Source organism: Microcaecilia unicolor, chromosome 2 (genome assembly GCF_901765095.1).
Source record: "Microcaecilia unicolor chromosome 2, aMicUni1.1, whole genome shotgun sequence".
NCBI classification, from domain to species: domain Eukaryota; kingdom Metazoa; phylum Chordata; class Amphibia; order Gymnophiona; family Siphonopidae; genus Microcaecilia; species Microcaecilia unicolor.
This window is the reverse complement of record NC_044032.1, coordinates 318,775,355-318,798,648: the sequence shown is the minus strand read 5'-3', so window position 1 is coordinate 318,798,648 and position 23,294 is coordinate 318,775,355.

The window sequence follows — 23,294 nt, the reverse complement described above, 5'->3', positions numbered from 1 at the left end:
GGGAGAGAGGAACAGATGGGAGGGCAGGGCCCAGGGAGAGGAGAAATTGCTGGAAATGGAGGGGAAGGGAGAGGGGACAATTACTGGATGTGGATGGAGGAGGGAAGGGCAGAGAGGGCCAAGGATGGACTTGGATGAGATGGCAGGGCCCAGGGAGAGAGGGGAATTGCTAGATACATGGGTGAATGGAGGGGGGCAGGGCCCAAGGAGAGGAGAAATTGCTGGAAATGGAGGGGAGGGGAGAGAGGAGAATTGCTGGATGTGGATGGAGGAGGGAAGGGCAGTGAGGGCCAAGGATGGACTTGGATGGGATGGCAGTGCTCAGGGAGAGGAGAAATTGCTGGAAATGGAGGAGAGGGGATAATTGCTGGATGAGGATGGAGGAGGGAAGGGCAGAGAGGGCCAAGGATGGACTTGGATGGGATGGCAGGGCCCAGGGAGAGGAGAAATTGCTGGAAATGGAGAGGAGGAGAGAGAGGAGAAATGCTGGATGTGGATGGAGGGCAAATTGTTGAATTTAAGGGCTGGATCGGAACACTTTGAAGGCAGATGCTGAAACTGGAGAAAGGATAGGGACAGGGGGCTATAGATGGTAGACAGAACACATAAGGACACAGGAGGATGGTGGACACGGTGAGAGAAAAAATATCAAACGGAAAGAAGACACTGCATAAAACAGAAGACACTGGGACCAAAGCGAATAGAAAAACTAAATGATCAGACAACAAAGGTAGAAAAAAAGTATTTTATTCAGAATTTATTAATGGAATATGTCAGCTTTTAGAAATGTGAATCTGTGATATTTTGCATGTAAGTTTCAATTTTTCTAGTATTGCTGCATGCTGAGTCTGACTTCTTGAGGTAACTTTCCATTCAGTATTTTGCCTTCATATTTGTTGTGTAATGTGTTTTTCATGTGTGATCAAGGTACAGTATCCTGCTAGCGTGTAGTATTTGCAGCCCTTTTTTTTTTTCACAAGGTAGTGTATTGGTGTTATAGAGCCTGGTGTAATTACAGTTCTGCCTTTCCATGCATAAGGTTGTAGCTCGTCCTGTCCTTGGAATTAGTGCTGTTATGGTTTGGTAAGGTTCTGTCTGTGTTTTTGCACAAGTTTGTGTATAGTGTTTTGCAGTGGAGAGATTGTGTGTCCGCACCTCTGACCCCCCGGGGTTATGAGAATTTGAACTACTAATTGTGGACTTGAACTGAATAATTTCTTGGGAGGGGGGGGTTTCATGATAGCATTGTGCTTATTATTTCAATCAGTTTTTCTGTACAAGTTTAGCTTCATTTGTCTTTATTTGAAATTTCATAAATAAAAGATTTTCTAAAAATTGAATAATCTTATCAATGGGCGGGGGCGGGGCTAGGATAGGGGCGGGGCTAGGATGGGGCCCCACCAAATTGGTCTGCATAGGGCCCCGCACTTGCTAAGACCGGCCCTGTATGGAGAGAAGGGGAAAGGGAGACATGCAGCATATAGAAGGGGATGGAGAGGGGGACATGCTGTTCATGGATGGGAGGGAAAAGAAAGGGGGATATGCTGCTCATGGTTTGTTTTATTTTTGGAAATATATTGCTCATGGATATTTACTTTCTTGGAAATATATATATCTTTTCTAATTTTGTATTTCTGTTACTTTTACCAGAATTTTCACTGTATATGGAATCTGGCTTTCTTGGGGGTCTCCAGTTTTTGTCTGCATCCAAAGAAGTGACTTTTTTAATGGAGCCTCAACCAAAAACACCAAAATTATATTTTGTTCCCAAACTCCATAAAAATTTGGAATCTCCACCTGGGCGAACCATAGTGTCTACTAGAGGGTCAGTTCTGAAACCTCTAAAATTCTTAGATTATATTTTACAACCTGAAGTCTCTAAAATTGCCTCATATTTAAAAAAACACTACACACTTTTTAAATGAGATACAATCCTTTTCAGGTAGTGTAGAAAATGTATGGTTAGCAAAACTGGATGTTACATCTCTATATACAGTCATTCCTCAATTAGGAGCTTTAGATATTATCAAAGAAGCATTGGAAAAACAGCCCCAACCAGCCAGGTTATCTACAACCTTTTTAATGCAGCTAGCATCGCTGGTCATAACGGAAAATTACTTTTGGCATGAGGAGTTTTATAAACACACCACAGGGGTAGCCATGGAGGCTACCCTAGCTCCATCCTATATGGCTCATTTTGAACAAAAAAATCATGAATTTCAATCAGTGAGATGTTTTTCTTTGGAACTGATATGGAAGAAACCTTGATATCTTTTGGACAGTGGATTAACACTCTTGATCTTAATTTGAGGTTCACTTTGAAATATGATTTTAATGAAATAGAATTTTTAGATGTAAGGGTTAAAAATATGGAGATCACCTTCAGACATCCCTGTATCGTAAGCCAGTTGAAAGAAACAACCTATCAAGATTTTCAAGTTACCATTCATATAGGTTGAAATATAATCTACCAATAAGTCAATATTTGCGAATGAGAAGGATTTGTAGTTTGATGGAAGATTTCAAGCGAGAGTCTCATATTTTGACTATCATGGATATCGAAAAAAAGACTTACGAAAGGCATATTTAAGAGCGCATTTTGCTCAGAGATCTCTCTTGCTGCAAGCTACCCCAACCCGGGAACAAGATCGTCTTGTAACCTTTCTCATTAGTTACTCACCAGAAAGTTCAATCTATGAGAGCACATTGGCACATTTTACAACTATATCCGGGCTTTGAAGAATTTCCACTCATAGTCTATAAAAGAGGGAAGACTACTGGAGAGTTGTTGATACTTCTAAACATCTAAACATATGGCAATGGGGTTCCATGAGGCATGTGAGTGCCCTGACTTAAGCTGGACCTGAATGGATTGCAACTACTACTGGACAAAATTTAACAGCGAGACAACACACAAATTGCAATAGCAATAGTGTAATATATGTTATTGAATGTCCTTGCAAGTTACTTTATGTCGGTAGAAGTACCCGACCGGTCAAACTGAGATTAAATGAACATAAATTGAGAATAATTACAGAACCCGCACAAGCTCCTTTGGTTGCCCATTGGCAACAACACAATCATCAGTGGCAGGATATACATTGGCATAGTATAGATATGGTCATGACAGGGTGGGAGGGTGGTCATGTGGAAAAAAATGTTAAATTACCGGGAATAATTTTGGATTTTTATGCTTCAAACAGTGACCCCTAATGGATTAAATATGGAATTGGAATGATCCACCCTTATTTAAATCTTATTTGCATAGTTGCATCTGATAGGGACACGTCAGCATCAGCTGGTCTTTAAAAATTAGTCTTTGAACGCTCACCCGCCATCTTGACGACTTTGAACTATAACAGTCGGCTTTTATGGCAGGCATCTAAAAACGGTGAGATTTACAAAACTATTTTTAAGATAAGTTAAAAAGTATTATTTTTTCATTGAATGCTGATGTGAAAATTTGTTTTCTGTCCAGGGGAGCTATCCTTGAAAAAGCCACTTGATGGCGAAACAGGATCATTTATGGAGAAGTTCCTGAATACATGCTAGATCTGGTCGATCTACCACCCAGAAACAGGTCCAGTTTCTCACGATCCTACCTAAATTTACATTATCCAGTTTGCAGTGGACTTAAATACAAATCTACCTACGCGTCCAACTTCTCCTTCATAGGCACACAACTATGGAATGCTTTACCAAAATCTTTAAAATCTACTCAGAACTATCTAAATTTTAGAAAATTATTGAAGACCACCCTGTTTAAGAAGGCCTACCTTCCAGACTCAACATAACCTTCCTGGTCTCACCAAGATTCACAGACTACATTTCCTTCTATTATCTTTTGCTATTTTTGTTCATAAGATATCTATTTGCCTATTAAACATTTACATAGTTTAATTATACTTTCTCTGTACTGTAGCCTACCTTACGGTTTGTGTAAGGCCACATTGAGCCTGCAACTAGTGGGAAATGTGGGGTATAAATGTATTAAATAAATAAATAAACATGTTGGATTGAAGAACCCTCTGCAGCTGACTTTGTTTAACATTAAGCTAAGTAATGTTCTACAATATTATATTTAAAATTCCAATAATAAGGAGTTATTCACTCAAGAAATTGACATGATTTAATGTATAAAGTGACAAAATATAATATCTCCCCCCCAAAAAAGGGCCAGTGATGACATTGGGTATGCTATTAGCGGCATTTGAATTTACTGACCGCTAAACACCTATACTGAGGTCCGTTCAAAAATCAAATGTATTAAATGAGTCGACACAAATACATTATATCATTGTATATTCAGGCAGGTGAATGATGTCTTATTGGTTAAAAATGTATCAGCACACCACTGAGTAACGTGGTGTGGTAGCCATTTTGGTCTATTTTTACAGAGCATGATAATAAATACAATCGTATTTATTATCATGCTCTGAAAAGTGACAGTTTGCTTACTGCCTCAGAGTTCCTGTGCCTGCCTCAGCCTCAGAGTTTCTATGTCTGCTATAGCCTCAGAATTTTTGTGCCTGCAATAGCCTCAGAGTTCCTGTTCTGGAGTAAAAAGTATGGTAGCCATGATAGTCCACTTTTAAAGGTAATAAATAGAAATCAATTTTAATTTTTATCATGTTCCAAAAAGTGACAGTTTTGTGTATAATTTTTTGTTACTGTTTGCACTCCTGTTCGTGTTGTGACAAGACTACTGCCAGGGTGGCTAGGATGAAGCATTTAGACCCTGTGATACAAGTACCAGAAGCCATTGCAAGGAGGGAGGCAGAGAGTAACCTGGAAACAAGGGAATGGATTCCCAGCTCCAGCAGAGGGAGCCAGGGGGATAGCCAGGCTGAGCCTATAATTTCGTCCCCCACTAGGGGGAGGCGGAGGGAAGAAGCTCAGTTCCCCTGGATATGCGATCAATATACCATGCGGCCCAGCTGGAATAGAGAGGGTCCCATGGAGATGAAAGAAGATGATTGGATGGATTATATGGAAGGAGGAGTAGATCAGAGGGGGGAGGAATCCCAGGAGGGGGTAGAAGCCTCTATGGAGTGGGAGAGTTCCACGGCAGGGATGGCCAGCTTCTGAGGGTTTGGAAGGGTGGTGGAGGTGAGAGAAACCTGCTTTATTGAAAGCCTGATGTATTTGGAAACCTGCTTTATTTACCTGTTTTATTGAAAGCCTGATGTGTTTGGAAGCCTGCTTCATTTACCTGCTTTATTGGAAGCCTGCCTTATTCCCCTGCTTTATTGGAAGCCTGATTTATTTGGAAGCCTGCTTTATTTACCTGCTTTACTAGAAACCTATGTGGTTGGAACCTGTTTGTTTGGGGATTACCTATGTACTGAAGTTTGTGACAGCTGTTATTGGTTTGATAATAAAAATCGTTTGACCTAGCCACTGTCTGCAATTGTGGTGAGATCTGGAAAACGGCTGGTGGATGGCTCCACCTTACTGGGAAGCAGTGGACCCTTTTCACAGTGTGCCTACCTCAGCGTTCCTGTTCCTGACCTGTTCCTGTTTCAGCGTTCCTGTTCCTGGGCCTACCTCAGCATTCCTCTTCCTGGGCCTGCCTCAGTCAGCATTCTTGTTCCTGGGCAAGAACAGGAACACTGGGGCAGTTCCAGGAACAGGAACGTTGAGGCAGGCCTCAGCGTTCATGTTCCTGCTTCAGTCAGCATTCATGTTTCAGCTACAGTGTTGTTATTCCTGGGCCTGCATCAGTCAGCATTCCTATTCCTGGGCCTGCCTCAGAGTTCCTGTTGGGATCTTGATACTCAAGCTAAGTGCTGGCAATTCTGAGGCTACCCCTTACCCCTTGAGACTACCATTGGAATGATTTTATATTTCACTTATTTGTTCTGATATTGTCATTTTTCTCATACTGTCCTAACCTGAGGAAGGAGGTATAAGTGTGTGGGTGACTAATCCCTAATGAGCTGCAGAGTGGAGGATGCTAGTAGAGGTGGCCCTGCTTTCTATGCACTTCAACTATCTTTATTTTGATTGTGTTGAACATTTTGTCATCCTTGACTAACCACCAAATACCCCTCATCCACAACAATATTTAACTCTATCAAGTGATAGCCCAAATCTCCAACATTGAATCAAACCCAAATTTAGCTCTCAGAATACTTTTAAAAGCCCCAAATAATTTTTCATATACAATTTCATTTTCAATTGACAGACGTTTTACCTTAATATGTGATACAATAATAATATCCTGTTCATATGATGGCACTCACTTTTTTCAGCCAAGGTGAGACCAACAGCGTACCTGAAAAGTGTGACTAGCAGAGCAGTCTGTTGCAACATACTTACTATGCTGGAACAATGTGTAGGATTTCATCCAGAACATTCAGTTCCTTAAAATGCTATTAATATAACCCACAAAAGTTCAAAATATTTAAACTCTCTCTGCCTTCAGAATTAAAGACAATAGTAACTTGTTTGAAAACCAGCCAATGAAATGAAGCTGTCTGCGAATGTTTTAGACTAGGATACTATGACTTTATATTGTTTTCACACACTCCATTTGTGCGTAGGGAAAAAATGGTTAAAACAACTGTATTAGATTGTTGTAGAGATTTTTTTTTGTTACAAGAGGCACATGCAGTTTATCAGTTGTATGATACAATAAGATGTGTGAACAGTTTTTTGATGCCTAGTTTCCTTATTTGGTACAGAAATTTGCAAATATTATGATGACTAACCAATTGCAGGGCAGCTTTTAAAATGCTCAGTGACATCATAATGTGCTCTGAGGTTCCCGAGATCGCAACTGACCCTGAACTAGCTAGTTTTGCTAAAGGAAAATAGGGCAACAAGAACAAGTTCCTTTATTTCTCTTTTTAACACTGTTCGCATACCACAAAGATCAACAATTGTAATGTAACACATCTCTTACTCATAATCAGAACTGTTTTTCCTCTTATATCTGCTTGTTTAATTTCTATAATGTCTTCCATGTTCTATATGTAACAATAATGGTTATCTTCCATTCTATTACCTACCAATAACGATACATTGTAAGCCACATTGAACCTGCAAATAGGTGGGAAAATGTGGGATACAAATGCAACAAATAAAATAAATAAAGTGTTAGATATAAATACTTGAAGTAAGGATTTAAACACCTGTTCATAGGATATCCCCAGTGCCCTCTCCCACTTCGACATATAATACAAAATGGGTTTACGATATGAAAAGAGAGCTCTATGTATCCTGGAAACACCACCTCTCCCTCCCCCACTAGCCAACGCTCGTTCAAGAAAAGTCTCTGCTAAACCCAGATCCTCCCTCGCTCTTCGTGAAACAAAATCTCTCAAGTTGATGATATTGGAAAGCATTGGAGGGAGGGAGTCCATATTCCTCGCATATCTCATCAAGCGAGGGTATTTCCCCCTCCGCCTATATATGACCAAGTTCACAAAGGCCCAAGCCCTCCCAAGAGCAGTAGCAAGATTCTAGGGTTCCTGGAACAAATTGTGGGACAAAGTGGATAAATATATGTGTAAAATATGTACAATCTAGGAAGAATTTGTTACGGATCTTATTCCAGATGGAGAGAGGCCACTGAAGCAGAGGTGGGGCCCCAAGGGTAATCTCCCTCAGAAGTCGATTAGGTAGCCAAGGTACTGCTCTCAGAGGGCAGATGTCAAACCACGTTTGCTCAAGTATTTTCCATACCTTACGAAAATGGTGTTAAAGGGGCGATCAAGGAGGACAAAGCCGTAGCGGAGAAATTAAATGAATTCTTTGCTTCGGTCTTCACCGAGGAGGATTTGGGGGGGACACCGGTGCCGGAAAGAATATTTGAAGCGGGGGAGTCGGAGAAACTAAACAAATTCTCTGTAACCTTGGAGGATGTAATGGGTCAGTTCAGCAAGCTGAAGAGTAGTAAATCACCGGGACCTGATAGTATTCATCCCAGAGTATTAATAGAACTAAAAAATGAACTTGCGGAGCTACTGTTAGAAATATGCAATCTGTCCCTAAAATCGAGTGTAGTACCGGAAGACTGGAGGGTAGCCAATGTTACTCCGATTTTTAAGAAGGGTTCCAGAGGAGATCCGGGAAATTATAGACCGGTGAGTCTGACGTCGGTGCCGGGCAAGATGGTGGAGGCTATTATTAAGAATAAAATTGCAGAGCATATACAAAAACATGGACTGATGAGACAAAGTCAGCACGGATTTAGTGAAGGGAAGTCTTGCCTCACCAATCTAATGCATTTTTTTGAGGGGGTAAGCAAACATGTGGACAATGGGGAGCCGGTTGATATTGTATATCTGGATTTTCAGAAGGCGTTTGACAAAGTGCCGCACGAAAGACTCCTGAAGAAATTGCTGAGTCATGGAATCGGAGGTAGGGTATTATTATGGATTAAGAACTGGTTGAAAGATAGGAAGCAGAGAGTAGGATTGCGTGGCCAGTATTCTCAGTGGAGGAGGGTAGTTAGTGGGGTCCCGCAGGGGTCTGTGCTGGGTCCGTTGCTTTTTAATGTATTTATAAATGACCTAGAGATGGGAATAACTAGTGAGGTAATTAAATTCGCCGATGACACAAAATTATTCAGGGTCGTCAAGTCGCAGGAGGAATGTGAACGATTACAGGAGGACCTTGCGAGACTGGGGAGAATGGGCGTGCAAGTGGCAGATGAAGTTCAATGTTGACAAGTGCAAAGTGATGCATGTGGGTAAGAGGAACCCGAATTATAGCTACATCTTGCAAGGTTCCGCGTTAGGAGTTACGGATCAAGAAAGGGATCTGGGTGTCGTCGTCGATGATACGCTGAAACCTTCTGCTCAGTGTGCTGCTGCGGCTAGGAAAGCGAATAGAATGTTGGGTGTTATTAGGAAGGGTATGGAGTCCAGGTGTGCGGATGTTATAATGCCGTTGTATCGCTCCATGGTGCGACCGCACCTGGAGTATTGTGTTCAGTACTGGTCTCCGTATCTCAAAAAAGATATAGTAGAATTGGAAAAGGTACAGCGAAGGGCGACGAAAATGATAGTGGGGATGGGACGACTTTCCTATGAAGAGAGGCTGAGAAGGCTAGGCTTTTCAGCTTGGAGAAGAGACGGCTGAGGGGAGATATGATAGAAGTGTATAAAATAATGAGTGGAATGGATCGGGTGGATGTGAAGCGACTGTTCACGCTATCCAAAAATACTAGGACTAGAGGGCATGAGTTGAAGCTACAGTGTGGTAAATTTAAAACGAATCGGAGAAAATTTTTCTTCACCCAATTAGACTCTGGAATTCGTTGCCGGAGAACGTGGTACGGGCGGTTAGCTTGACGGAGTTTAAAAAGGGGTTAGATAGATTCCTAAAGGACAAGTCCATAGACCGCTATTAAATGGACTTGGAAAAATTCCGCATTTTAGGTATAACTTGTCTGGAATGTTTTTACGTTTGGGGAGCGTGCCAGGTGCCCTTGACCTGGATTGGCCACTGTCGGTGACAGGATGCTGGGCTAGATGGACCTTTGGTCTTTCCCAGTATGGCACTACTTATGTACTTATGTACTTATGTACCCTGGAGCCAGTCAGCTAAGATTCTAAGGTGTGCCACCTGATAATATAAAGGGAAGGAAGGGACTCCCATCCCTCCTTGTGCATGCATTTGATGCATCATCTCACTACACACCCATGGTGGCCTTTTCTTCTAGATGAATGAGAAAACCCTACACTGTAGGCCTAGGAAAAATTTCTCAGGCAGAGAAAGAGGGAGTGCCATAAACAGATATAATATTTTGTGGAGCAAGATCATTTTGACTGCATTAATGCACCCAAGGGAGGAGATCGTCAGTCCCTCCCATCAGTCTAATTCTAAAATTAATTCATGCACCTTGGTGGTGAAATTAGCCCCATACAGATCGTCCAAACGAGTGAGATGGATCTCCATGTAACGGATATGCCACGGTGCCCAGCAGAATGGAAAATGAGATTGCAGCAAGGCCACTTGATGGCCAGACATATTTATACTGAGGGCCTCTGACTTGCTTGGATTGATCTTGAAACCCGAGACCGCATCATACTCCTGTAACATAGCCGTTGCCACTGGAAAATAACTATTCGGCTCCACCAAGGTGAGGAGTATATCATCAGCAAAAAGAAGAATCTGGGATTCAGTGTCCACGTGCTGAGGACCCTTGATATCTGGGTGTGCGCAAATATTGGTTCAATGGCTAATGCAAAGAGCAGGGGGGAACAAAGCACAGCTCTGTTGTGTGCCTTGAAACAAGGACAAAGGACAGGAGCACTGGCCACTGACTCGGGCAGATGCACACGGTGCTGTATAGATAAACTGAAGCCAATGGGAAAATCGACCATATATGCCAATCTTATCTAAAACAGCAAAGAGGAATGGCCAATGAACCCTACAAATGCCTTTTCGGCGTCAAGTGACAATAAGCACAGAGGGGTTCCAGTGGCTTGGGCCCTATATATTAGGTGAAAAGCTATATGTATGTTGTCTAAGGTTTGACGTCCTTGAATGAAACCAGTCTGATCTTCATGAATCAAGCGTGGAAGATAGCGCTATAGGCGAGACACCAAAATCTTAGTGAAAATTTTATAATCAACCCCCAAAAGGAAAATGGGCCTATAAAAGCTGCATAATAAGTACATAAATACATAAGTAATGCCACACTGGGAAAAGACCAAGGGTCCATCGAGCCCAGCATCCAGTCCACGACAGCGGCCAATCCAGGCCAAGGGCACCTGGCAAGCTTCCCAAGCGTACAAACATTCTACACTTGTTATTCCTGGAATTGTGAATTTTTCCCGTCCATTTAGTAGTGGTTTATGGACTTGTCCTTTAGGAAACCATCTAATCCCTTTTAAACTCTGCCAAGCTAACCGCCTTCACCACTTTCTCTGGCAACGAATTCCAGAGTTTAACTATGTGTTGGGTGAAGAAACATTTTCTCCGATTTGTTTTAAATTTACTATACTGTAGTTTCATTGCATGCCCCCTAGTCCTAGTATTTTTGGAAAGCGTGAACAGACGCTTCACATCCACCTGTTCCACTCTACTCATTATTTTATATACCTCTATCATGTCTCCCCTCAGCCGTCTCTTCTCCAAGCTGAAAAGCCCTAGCCTCCTTAGTCTTTCTTCATAGGGAAGTAGTCCCATCCCCGCTATCATTTTAGTCGCCCTTCACTGCACCTTTTCCAGTTCCACTATATCTTTCTTGAGATGCGGCGACCAGAATTGAACACAATACTCAATGTGCGGTCGCACCATGGAGCGATATAACGGCATTATAACATCCTCACACCTGTTTTCCATACCTTTCCTAATAATACCCAACATTCTATTCGCTTTCCGAGCCGCAGCAGCACACTGAGCAGAAGGTTTCAGTGTATTATTGACGACGACACCCAGAGTCCTTTCTTGGTCCGTAACTCCTAAAGTGGAACCTTGCATGACGTAGCTATAATTCGGTTCTTTTTTCCCACATGCATCACCTTGCACTTGCTCACATTAAACGTCATCTGCCATTTAGCCGCCCAGTCTCCCAGTCTTGTAAGATCCTTCTGTAATTTTTCACAATCCTGTCGCGAGTTAACGACTTTGAATAACTTTGTGTCATCAGCAAATTTATTTACCTCGCTAGTTACTCCCATCTCTAAATCATTTATAAATATATTAAAAAGCAGCGGTCCTATCACAGACCCCTGAGGAACCCCACTAACTACCCTTCTCCATTGTGAATACTGCCCATTTAACCCCACTCTCTGTTTCCTACCCTTCAACCAGTTTTTAATCCACAATAGGACTTTTCCTCCTATCCCATGACCCTCCAATTTTCTCTGTAGCCTTTCATGAGGTACCTTGTCAAATGCCTTTTGAAAATCCAGATACACAATATCAACCGACTCCCCTTTGTCCGCATGTTTGTTTACTCCTTCAAAGAATTGAAGTAAATTGGTCAGGCAAGATTTCCCCACACAAAAGCCGTGCTGACTCGGTCTCAGTAATCCATGTCCTCGGATGTGCTCTGTAATTTTGTTTTTAATAATAGTCTTTACCATTTTCCGTGGCACTGAATTTCCCGAATCTCCCCTGGAACCTTTTTTAAAAATGGGCGTTACATTGGCCACCCTCCAATCTTCCGGTACCACACTTGATTTTCAGGATAAATCGCATATCACTAGCAGTAGCTCTGCAAGCTCATTTTTCAGTTCTATCAGTACTCTAGGATGAATACCATCCGGTCCAGGAGATTTGCTACTCTTCAGTTTGCCGAACTGCCCCATTACGTCCTCCAGGTTTACCGTGAAGTCAGTAAGTTTCTCCGACTCGTCCGCTTGAAATATCTTTTCTAACACCGGTATCCCACCCAAATCTTCCTCGGTGAAGACCGAAGCAAAGAATTCATTCAATATCTCTGCTACGTCTTTGTCTTCCTTGATCGCCTTTACTATGTTTTTTTGCCTCTAATGCTATCTTTTTTTCGTAATCCCTCTTGGCCTTCTTTATCTGCGCCTTGCATTTGCTTTGACACTCCTTATGCTGCTTCTTGTTATTTTCAGATGGTTCCTTCTTCCATTTTCTGAAGGCATTTCTTTTAGCCCTAATAGCTTCCTTCACCCTCACTTTTCAACCAGGCCGGCTGTCTTTTGGAGTTCCATCTTTCTTTTCTAATTAGTGGAATATGTTTGGCCTGGGCCTCCAGGATGGTATTTTTGAACAGCGTCCATGCCTGTTGTACAGTTTTTACTCTCTCAGTTGTCCCCCTACGTTTTTTTTCCACCGTTCTTCTCATTTTATCATAGTCTCCTTTTTTAAAGTTAAACGCTAACGTATTTGACTTCCTGTGTATAGCTACTTCACGGTCGATATTAAAACTGATCATATTATGATCACTGTTATCAAGCGGCCCAAGTACCATAACATCCCTCACCAGATCATGCGCTCCACTAAGGACCAAGTCTAGAATTTTTCCTTCTCTCGTCGGTTCCTGAACCAGCTGCTCCATAAAGCTGTCCTTGATTTCATCAAGGAATTGTACCTCTCTAGCTTGTCCCGATGTTACATTTACCCAGTCTATATTTGGATAATTGAAGTCACCCATTATTATCACATTGCTCATTTTGTTTGCGTCTCTGATTTCTTTTATCATTTCTGCGTCTACCTGCTCATCCTGGCAAGGCGGACGGTAGTACACTCCTATCACCGTCCTTTTCCCTTTTATACATGGAATTTCAACCCACAATGATTCAAAGGTGTGATTTGTGTCCTGCTGAATTTGTAATCTATCTGAGTCGAGGTTCTCGTTAATATACAATGCTACCCCTCCACCAGTCCGGTCCACCCTATCACTACGATAAACTTTGTACCCCGGTATGACAGTTTCCCACTGGTTATCCTCCTTCCACCAGGTCTCAGTAATGCCTATTATATCCAATTTTTCATTTAGTGCAATATATTCCAACTCTCCCATCTTATTTCTTAGACTCCTAGCATTTACATATAGACATTTCAGAGTATGTTTGTTGTTCCTAATTGAGGGTCTTTGCCTGGTTTAGGTATGATCGTTATGTTGGCTAAGTTCCAGGTCCCTGGGAGTGGTTGGCCCTCATCAAAGGAATTAAACACCTGTAAGAGCAACTGAGCCAATAGCCTATTAAAGTTAGAATTTATTAGTAAATCCATCAGGGCCTGGGGCTTTACTGGGGGCTAGCATACGGATCGCTTGATGAATCTCATCAAGGTCTATAGGTCGAGATAGCACCTGTTGGGCTCCCTCTGTCAGCCTAGGTAGATCAACACAATCAAGATATGCAGAGATAGAGTCCTTGGAAGGGTAAACATCAGGAGTATAGAGCATTTCATAATACTGTTGAAAAAGGGACTACAACTGAGCAGGATCTGACTGTACCTCACCCCTACCATCCCTGAGGCTAACAATATGGGATCGCGGCCTGTTGTTTGAGCTTATGGGCCAGGAGTCTACTAGTCTTAAAGTGTGATTGATGAACCTGTTGAAGCTGCTCAGAAATATCAACTAGTTGTAATTCATGTATCTCTCTGCGGATTTTATGTGCCTGATCTACTAGTTGAGATGGCAGCTGGGGAGCCCGCTGACAAAGCAGGCCCTCCACCCCTGCTAGACATTTCCTAAGTTTATCTTCCACTAGGAATCATTCCTTTCACACATGAGCACTTAGTATGATAAAATGACCATTGTGATATCCCCTTCAGGGTGACCTGGTTCTCAACATGCAAATCATATGCAGATTAGTGTGCTACCCCTTCTCACTCAGGGTGACCTGGTTTCCACTCAGCACCTTAAGCAGGTCTCACCAACTGCATATTTCTCAGGCAACTCTTTATTCCAGCCCCTGGGCACACTTCTTCTAGCTTAACACTTTATGCTTTCATAGATCTTCACATTGAGCCTCCCCACACAGATACATGGGCTCAGTACTATACCAATACTTTGGGGACTCTCAACCCCAGGCTTTGCAGCCTGCTTCTCTCAGAACTTTGGACACACAGTCCCTCTTTGAACACACAGTTCTAGACACACAGTCTTTCTTCTTGGACACACAGTCCCTCTTTGAACACACAGTTCTAGACACACAGTCAAACTCTAATGCTTTAGGGACTTCTTACCCCAGGACTTTCAGCCTGCTGATCTCCTTTGGACACCCAGTCCTCTCCAAGTCCATAAGGTTAGCCAGTATCTTTCAGGGGGCTCTCTCTTCCTCTGCTGCTAGCTCATTTCCCTCCATTCACAACTCAGGTGGGGTATAAAGTGGTTAATTAGCCACCCAGGACCCAGCCCATAATCTCCTGCACCTGTGGGCCTCCTAGGGCTCTCCCCGGTCCTAGCAACCTCCAACTTCTTCTAGCGCCCTCTAGTGGCCCACCCTATAGGACACCCTCTTACTTATCACATACCCCCACCCTTAAAATAATTGCTGCTCTACCCCCCAGCAACCTTCTAAGCAGTCTCCACTGAGGAGCAGCAATTCTACACAGGGGGCATACTCTTTTCCAGGCTCCTCCCCTGCAAGTCCCAAAACCTGGCTCTCAATGTCCATCTTTGCCAGATCTTCTCCATCGGCCATCGACTCAGGCAAGTGCTCCGGCCTTCTCCTCTCCGGCTTCCATCCTTCCTGGCCGTCCGATGGGGTGCAGCCTGCAATCACAAAAACAAATCCAAGTGTGGCCTGTTGACTCGCCTGGCCCCCCCACACTTGAGCTGCACCTGTGGTCTGTGGCCTCCTCCATCCCCTACAGCCACTCCCAAGCCTCCAGATCTTACAAATCCACCCTCACCTTCCCCCTAGGTACCCTTTACCTGGGGTAGGTGAGCAAAGTGCTTTTGCTAGTGTTGGCCCCCTCGACGGGCTTCTGGAACAGAGCCTCGGGAACCTCCAAGGACACCTCCATCTCTCTTCTCTGGGGATACACCGACTGCCTGGGTCCACACCAGTCCTCAGCTCTTCCCTTGGCTTCACCTTTCAGACAGGGCATTCAACTGCCAAGGGTAGCAGGGATCCTCTGATATTTTCATCACCCAGTGGTTGTTCACCAGTGGTTGTTCACCCATCTGGGGTGCCATTTGTGATATCCCCTTCTCACTCAGGGTGACCTGACCTCCACCTTCTTCTAGCGCCCTCTAGTGGCCCACCCTATAGGACACCCTCTTACTTATCACACCATGCATGACGGCTTTGAGGCCATCTCAGAGAATACCTGGTGAGGCCTCCCCATTATCATTTAATTGGTTATATTCTTTAATCTGACATTCAAGCTATGAGACATTTGTCATATGACAGCAGTGTGTCATCTAACCGCCATTGTGGTGGGGCTCGCGCCACCCAGGGAGAGCATAACTGTAGCAAAACTGGGGCATGATCTGAACAGGTATGCAGCACTATTCAATGGCTACGAACACAATGGAGAATTCAGGTATCTCCCAGCCAAAAATCAATCCAAGAAAAAGAATTATGTACAGAGGAGAAATATGTATAGTCACACAGAACAGGGTTGGTGTCACGGTTGTACCCATGTTTCGTGCTCTCCTTCCTCTCGCCTGGTGGCCAGACCTGGTGGCTGCAATGGACTGTCCAGTTACTGTTTCCTGTTCCAGATTTCAGCCCAGTCCGGTCCGGATATTCCAGAATGCCAGACTTGCTCTTTTTGTTTGAACCTGCACAGCTCCCGTAGTTGCCTGGTGATTGCTGTATCTGAGCCTCAGCTGCTGCTGGGCTTATTAGCCATTCTGAAATCTTTCTGCTTTGCCTTTGCATCGGCTAAGGCCCTGAGGTTTGTCGGTGTGCTGTGTGCATGTTTGCCTAGTCTGATTTTATTGTATTGATTCTTGCCTGAGATTCTTGTCTGTTCTAGTTAGTCTGTGTGTAGTTTAGATTAGGTTGTTGCTTGTTCTCTAGTCTTGTCTCTGAGTTGTAGTTTTGTGTCTAGTCCTTGTCTGTTTGTGTCTTTAGTGGATGCTCTGCAGCTTCCAGTCAGTATTTGTTCCCTGTTTTAGTGGCTGCTTGCAGCTTTCAGTCTTGTCCTTTTGCTTTTTCTTTCCCTGCCTTGCTGCCCCTGTATATTCCTTTCCCCTCTGACCCTCAGTCCCTGTTCAGCCTAGTTAGGATCCTGTTCCTGCCCTGTCCTATAAGTCCTGCCAGCTGCCTGCAGACAGGAGCTCAACTCCTGGTGAAAGGTGGCCAAGTGCAGGTAAAGCCTAACGTCAGAGTTCTGCCTTGTCTCTGGTGTGGGGTGGTTTTGCCTGCCACTGCCGCTCCTCGGCAGTGGCCCAAGGGCTCACAAACCTAGTTCCTGTTTTGAAAACGTGACAGTTGCCGTCAAAGATCCAGCAGATGCCAACATGCGAGAAATGTATGTAGCTGTTCACAATCATGCTGTGCGTAATGAACCCTAGTTGCAGAGTTATCTAATTGGGGATTCAAGGTGAGGTTGTATTTATTTATTTGTTGCATTTATACCTCGCTCTTTCCCACTTGGTAGCAGGCTCAGTGTGGCTTACATAGTATGGAATTACATAGTATCACAGAAAGAACACAGCTGTAGCAATAGTAGAGGTATGATGTGGTTGTTAGGAAATAGGTTGAGATAGGTGAAATGGGCAGGGGATGTAGGGGTAGGAGAGGTAGGAGTGGTGTAGAGTGGGTTCATAGGTTAAGTCTGGTCATTTGGGTAGGCTTGTTTGAAGAGGTAAGTTTTTAGCAACTTCCGGAAGGGTAGATGGTCGCTAACTGTTTGAATGGGTCTTGGTAAGGCATTCCAGAGTTGGCTGCCTATAACAGAGAAGTTGGATGCGTAGTATGTTTTGTACTTGAGACCTTTGCAGTTGGGAAGGTGCAGATTGAGATATGTTCAAAAGGATTTTGATCCGTTTCTAGCTGGTAGGTCAATTAGGTTGGTCATGTAGCTTGGAGATTCTATGTAGATAATCTTGTGAATCAGTGATTGGACTTTGAAGTTTATTCGTTCGTTGACAGGGAGCCAATGGAGTTTTTCACGAAGAGGTGTTGCGCTTTCAAATCATGATTTACCAAAAATGAGTCTGATTGCCGTGTTCTGGGTGGTCTGGAGTTTTTTCAGGATTTGGGCCTTACAGCCAATGAAAATGCTGTTGCAGTAGTCAGCTTGGGTAAGTACAGTGGATTGTACCACATTGCGGAAAGTTTTTAGGGGGAGATATGGTTTTACTCGTTTTAGCACCCACATCATGTTGAACATCTTCTTCGTCATGGCTTTTGCGTGAGTTTCCAGAGTTAGGTGATTGTCTAATGTTACTCCTAGGATTTAGATTGTCGGATATGGGGATTGAGACACCAGGGGTAATCAGGGTAGTTGGGAGGAGTGTAGAGTATTGGGATGAGAGGATTAGGCATTGTGTTTTCTCCTTATTCATTTTCATCTTAAAAGCATTAGCCCAGGAGGCTAAGATGTTCATGCCAGTCATTATTTTATCGGAGATTTCTGCTAGGTTGGATTGGAAAGGGATGAATATGGTAACATCATCTGCATAAATGAAGGGGTTTAGTCCATGATTGAGGCAATCCTTGGGGAACTCCGCATTTTGATGACCACTCAGACGAGATTGTTGTGGTTCATTTGACTTGGTAGGATCTTTTTATCCATTTAATGATGTTTCCACCGATCCCTAGTTTGTCCAGTAGTTTTGTAAGAACATCATGATTTACCATGTCAAATGCGCTAGATAAGTCAAACTGCAGAAGTATGTTGTTTCTGAATGATATTTCTTGTTTGAACTTGGATATTAAGGTGAGTAGTACCATTTCAGTGCTGTGTGCAGGCCTAAAGCCCGATTGCAACTCATGTAATATAGAGAATTTTTGTATAGGAAGGAAGGTACAAGGAAAGTACCCACAGTAATTGGATATGACCCAAACGAAATCACAGTAATGTTCTGAAATTAGAAGCCAACTTTAGATGCATGGAAGTAAAGTGCATCAGTGCTAACTGTTCAGCAAACAAGCCTGCTGAGGTGAATTGACACATGGAAAGTGGAGGACAAGGCAATGGCAGCTAAGCTTCCCATTTTGAAAAAATCCAGTGAGTTTACAACATATAAAAGAGAACCCATTAAGCACATAGAGTGTACAAAGGATCAAACAAGATATACAATTAATGTAAGTATTCTATTATACCCATATGTCACAATCAAAGCATCTAGAGATAAACAGCACAGTATGCAAACCTACCATCATTCCCTGAAGGAGTCCAATAATCCATCCAATCGATCTGGTCCACTAAAATCATAAATCATCCTGTGTATTGGTTCTTTTGTTTGTGGTGTGTTAAAAAGTCCAAATGGAACATCAGCATTTTCCAGACAATCTCTAAAACTGATAAAGGACTTCCTTTGATTATATTATAGCTTTGATAAGATATGAACACTTGGAGAGCTTCAGGCCAAGAAAAATGAGAAGAGCTCAACATAAAACTCTGCGGGATGATTAAAGCTACTGGGTAGCTTAGAGATATAACAATCATGGATCTCAAAAACTGTTGAGCTGCAAACTTTCAAGATGGCGCTATGTGCGTGCGTTCAATTTCAAACTGCTGACCAGGGATAAGAACAAGAAGAATGGTGTAAAAAGGTTGGAGAATCTAGGGAGAAACAGTACAATATACAAAACTTTAATCATTTGTTGAAGGAGTCCAGGAAAGCGTTCAGTTCTGGTTCATCAAAATTACGAGTAGAGTTGTGCATTGTTACTCGCATTCGGGCTGGATAGAAAATTGAACACTGCTGTTTTTCAGATGGTCTCTGAGTCAAAGAAAGGCTTTCCTTTTATGTACTGTTGGCTTGTTAAGATCTGGATAAATGGAGAGTTTCATACCCTCAAAAGTTAGAGGAGCTTTTAATTTAGCTTTTTGTAGGATGGTTAAAGCTACTGGGTAGCATAGAAATTTAATGACCCATAGGTCTCAGAAACTTTTGATTCATAGGCCTGAAAGATGGAACTCTGTGCACACATTCAATTTCAATCTGCTGACCAGGATTAAGATCAAGGAGCTTTGTAAGTAACGTTGTTAAAAATTCACATGGATTTAAGCCTTCCGATCCCTCTGTCAGTCCAAGTAAGCAAATATTATTTATTCTAGACCTATTATTTAGATCTTCCAGATCTTTTTTCAAAAGAAACAGATATATACAGTCTGTTTCTTTTGGGGTTTTTTTTTTGTAAACTTACAAGCAGATTTTCATATAATTCATATTTTTGTTCCAGTGCTGTTGCACGGGCATCTTTTGTAGTAAGATGAACCTTGATGTCAGATATTTCTTCTTTAATATCCGATAGCGAGATTTGCATGTCCTGCAGGAGACCTTTGATGGATAGTAGTTCCCCCATAATAGAGTGCAGGGATATATCTGGTTCAGAGTCCATCGCCATCTTGGTTGGTGAATGGAGATCTTTTTTATGCCGCTTAAAAGCTGGGAGCGGTACCGCACTCGGATCTATTTTTGAATGTTGCCCAGTCATCGATACAAAGGTGTTTGATATAAAAGTTAGCAAGTCAAAAGTGGTGAAAATAACTAGAAAAAATGATGATAAACTCAGGAGTCTAGGATGAAAAGACGGGAGCTATGTAGTTATGCTGCCATGCTTCTCGAGCTCACCAGACATGTTTTTCTGGAAGCACAACACTCTGATCCTGACCTGGAAGCCCTGAGGCAGAGGGCTGGTCACCCAATGAGTGAGACTTGTAAATATCGTATCCTATGGAAAGAGGGCTTGTTGTACAGAGTGACTGATCCTGTTGATCCTAATAGGCCCTGGACAGCAGGCAAGCAGCTTATATGCTCAGGGCATACAGAGAACAACTCCAACAGATTGCACTTGATATTCTACTTGCAGGACATAAGGGGGTGACAAGCACATGCACTACATTGACCCAGAACTTCTATTGGCTGGGAGTATCTCGAGCCGTATCTAACTACTGTCACATCTGTGATTTGTGCCAAAGAATGGGTAAGACCCAAGATCACCCCTGATCTCCCCTGAAACCTTTACCCATTATCAGTGAGCCCTTTGATGTAGTGGGGCCTCTAGCTGTCCCTAGCCAGACTGGGAAAAGGCATATATTGACAGTGTCGGACTTTGCTACCAGATATCATGAAGTGGTAGCCTTATCCTCCATAGAATCAGAGATAATTGCCACTGCCCTACTAGAAATATTTTTCCTGATAGGATATCCATGAGAAATACTCTCAGATCAAGGGACACAGTTTATGTCTGAGTTGAGCCACAATCTATGGCACACTGGAGTGAAATCTTTACAGACCACACCATATCACCCTGAAACAAATGAGTTGGTGGAGAGTTTTAATGGGACATTAAAACACATGTTAAAGACTTTTGTGGAATCAGGATACCATGACTGTAAAAATACTTGCCGTACCTACTGTTTGCATATAGAGAAGCACCTCATGACTCTACAGGGTTCTCCCCATTTGAGCTGCTTTATGGCTGTAGGGTGAGAGGACCCCTTGACCTAATAAGAGAACATTCGGAGAAAAAAGTTGATACCTCTGACACCCCTGTAATTGAATATGTAGTTAATATGCGGCAGAGATTAGAATAACTTTTGTGGGCTTTGTCAGATATAATTTGCAGGCAGCCTAGACTAAGCAAACGATCTGATATGATCGTAGGACCCGAAATAAGAGAGATTTATGAGGGCCAGCAGGTACTTGTTTTAGTCCCAGTTCATCAGAATAAACTTCAAGCTAATTGGATGGGTCCTTACCTGTGGCGTAGCCAAGGGTGGACTGGGGTGGGCCCAGGCCCACCCACTTTAGGTTCAGGCCCACCAAGTAGCAGCACAACTATAATGTGGCTGGCAGGGACCCCAAGCCCCACCAGCCAAAAACTCCCAACAACTGTTTGCTGCCGGTGAAAATCTGCTATTTAAAAGGTATATGGGGGAGAGGGGATGTTTGAAAGACCATATGGCATGCAGGCAAGAGAGGGAGAAACCAAATCACTTGTAGGACAAGGCGGAGTTCTGCCCACCCACCTTGGGTCCAGGCCCACCCAAACTTGAGTGTCTGGCTACGCCCCTGGACCTTACAAAGTCAGAGGGCACCTGAATGATACAAACTATGTTATATCTATGGACTCTGAAGACAGAAAGCAGCGTACCTTTCATGTAAATATGTTAAAGGCCTATGGTGCTAGCTGTGTGTAGCCTACCAATGAGTGTCAGGTAGTGAGCCCATAACTGACCTCCTAGCAGAGACCTTACCAGAGGGATTTATACAACAAATTGTAGTGAGAGAGCCATTAACCCCCACCCAGAGGCAGCAGTTAGAAGCAGTATTGCAAAAGTATGCTGATGTGTTTTCCACTAAACCAGGACTTATCCATTTGGCTAATCACAATGTACACGTGTGGCCATGAGCCGCTGAAGCAGGGTGCCTATCGAATATCTGCTGAGGTGGAGAGGCAAATAAAGCAAAAGATTGATGAGATGCTAGTCCTAGGTGTTATTAAAAAAAAAAGTCTCATAGTCCCTGGGCTTCTCCTGTAGTTCTTGTTCCTAAAAAAGATGGCATAATCCGCTTCTGCATGGATTGCAGGAGACTTAATGATTGTACTGTATCTGACGCCTATCCACTGCCCTGGATGGACGAGTTACTAGACCACTTAGCTGGGGCCCAGTACCTGACTACAATGGACCTTTGCCAGGACTACTGGCAGATTCCCCTAACAGCTGCTGCTCAGGAGTGATCAGCATTTATTACCCCACTTGGTCTGTATGAATTTACTGTAATGCTTTTTGGAATGAAAAATGCCCCTGGTACATTTCAGACCTTAGTGAATCGTCTGTTAGATGGTCACCAGGAGCATGCAATGTCTTATCTTGGGATGACCATATGATCTATTTGAGTGGAGTACTGGACAAAGTCAGGGAGGCCCGTCTGATTTTAAAATCCAGCAAATGACAGATGGGAATGACTGAAGTGCAATATTTAAGGCACAGAGTGGGAGGTGGACAGCTGAAGCCTGAACCAGCTAAGGTGGAAGCTATACAAGACTGGCCCACTCTCCAAACTAAAAAGCAAGTATTTGCCTTCCTTGGAACAGTGGGGTATTACAGGAAGTTTGTGCCTTACTATAGCCAAGCCCTTGACTGACTTGACTAAAAAGAGACTACCCCAAATCATTACCTGGTCACCAGAATGTGAAGCTTCCTTCCGAAAATGAAAGACAGCATTAGCTACCAATCCAGTACTAGTCGTACCTGATTACCAGCAAAGATTTGTGGTACAGACTGATGCTTCAGCATATAGCATTGGGGCTATATACTCAGTCAAGTGAATAGCAGAGGGGAAGAGCACCCCATTGTATATCTGAGTTGCGAGCTCCTTGACAGAGAGGTAGCCTATGCCACTTGAAAAAGAGTGCCTGGCCTTACTGTGGGCCCTCAAGAAGTTACAACCATATCTGTATGGGCGAGACTTTACTGTCATCTGTAAGGTCTCCACCACCGGGAGACTCTTGGAAAAGTCTCCTGCACCGGGAGACTCTTGAGTCTCTTGGCCCTTCAACTGAGCTGTGTGCTGTAATCCACTGCTAAAGAGCACATGGCAATCCACAAGGTCAGATCATTATACTTTATTGTAATCCCTTTGTGTCAACTGCTCCTCCAAAGGTAGTTCCCACCACAGCATTTCTCAAGAAGCATAGCAGTTCAACAGCATAGTATTCAAAACAAAACAAAAGGTTCCAAAATCTCAGCAGTTCATATAAAGCAGC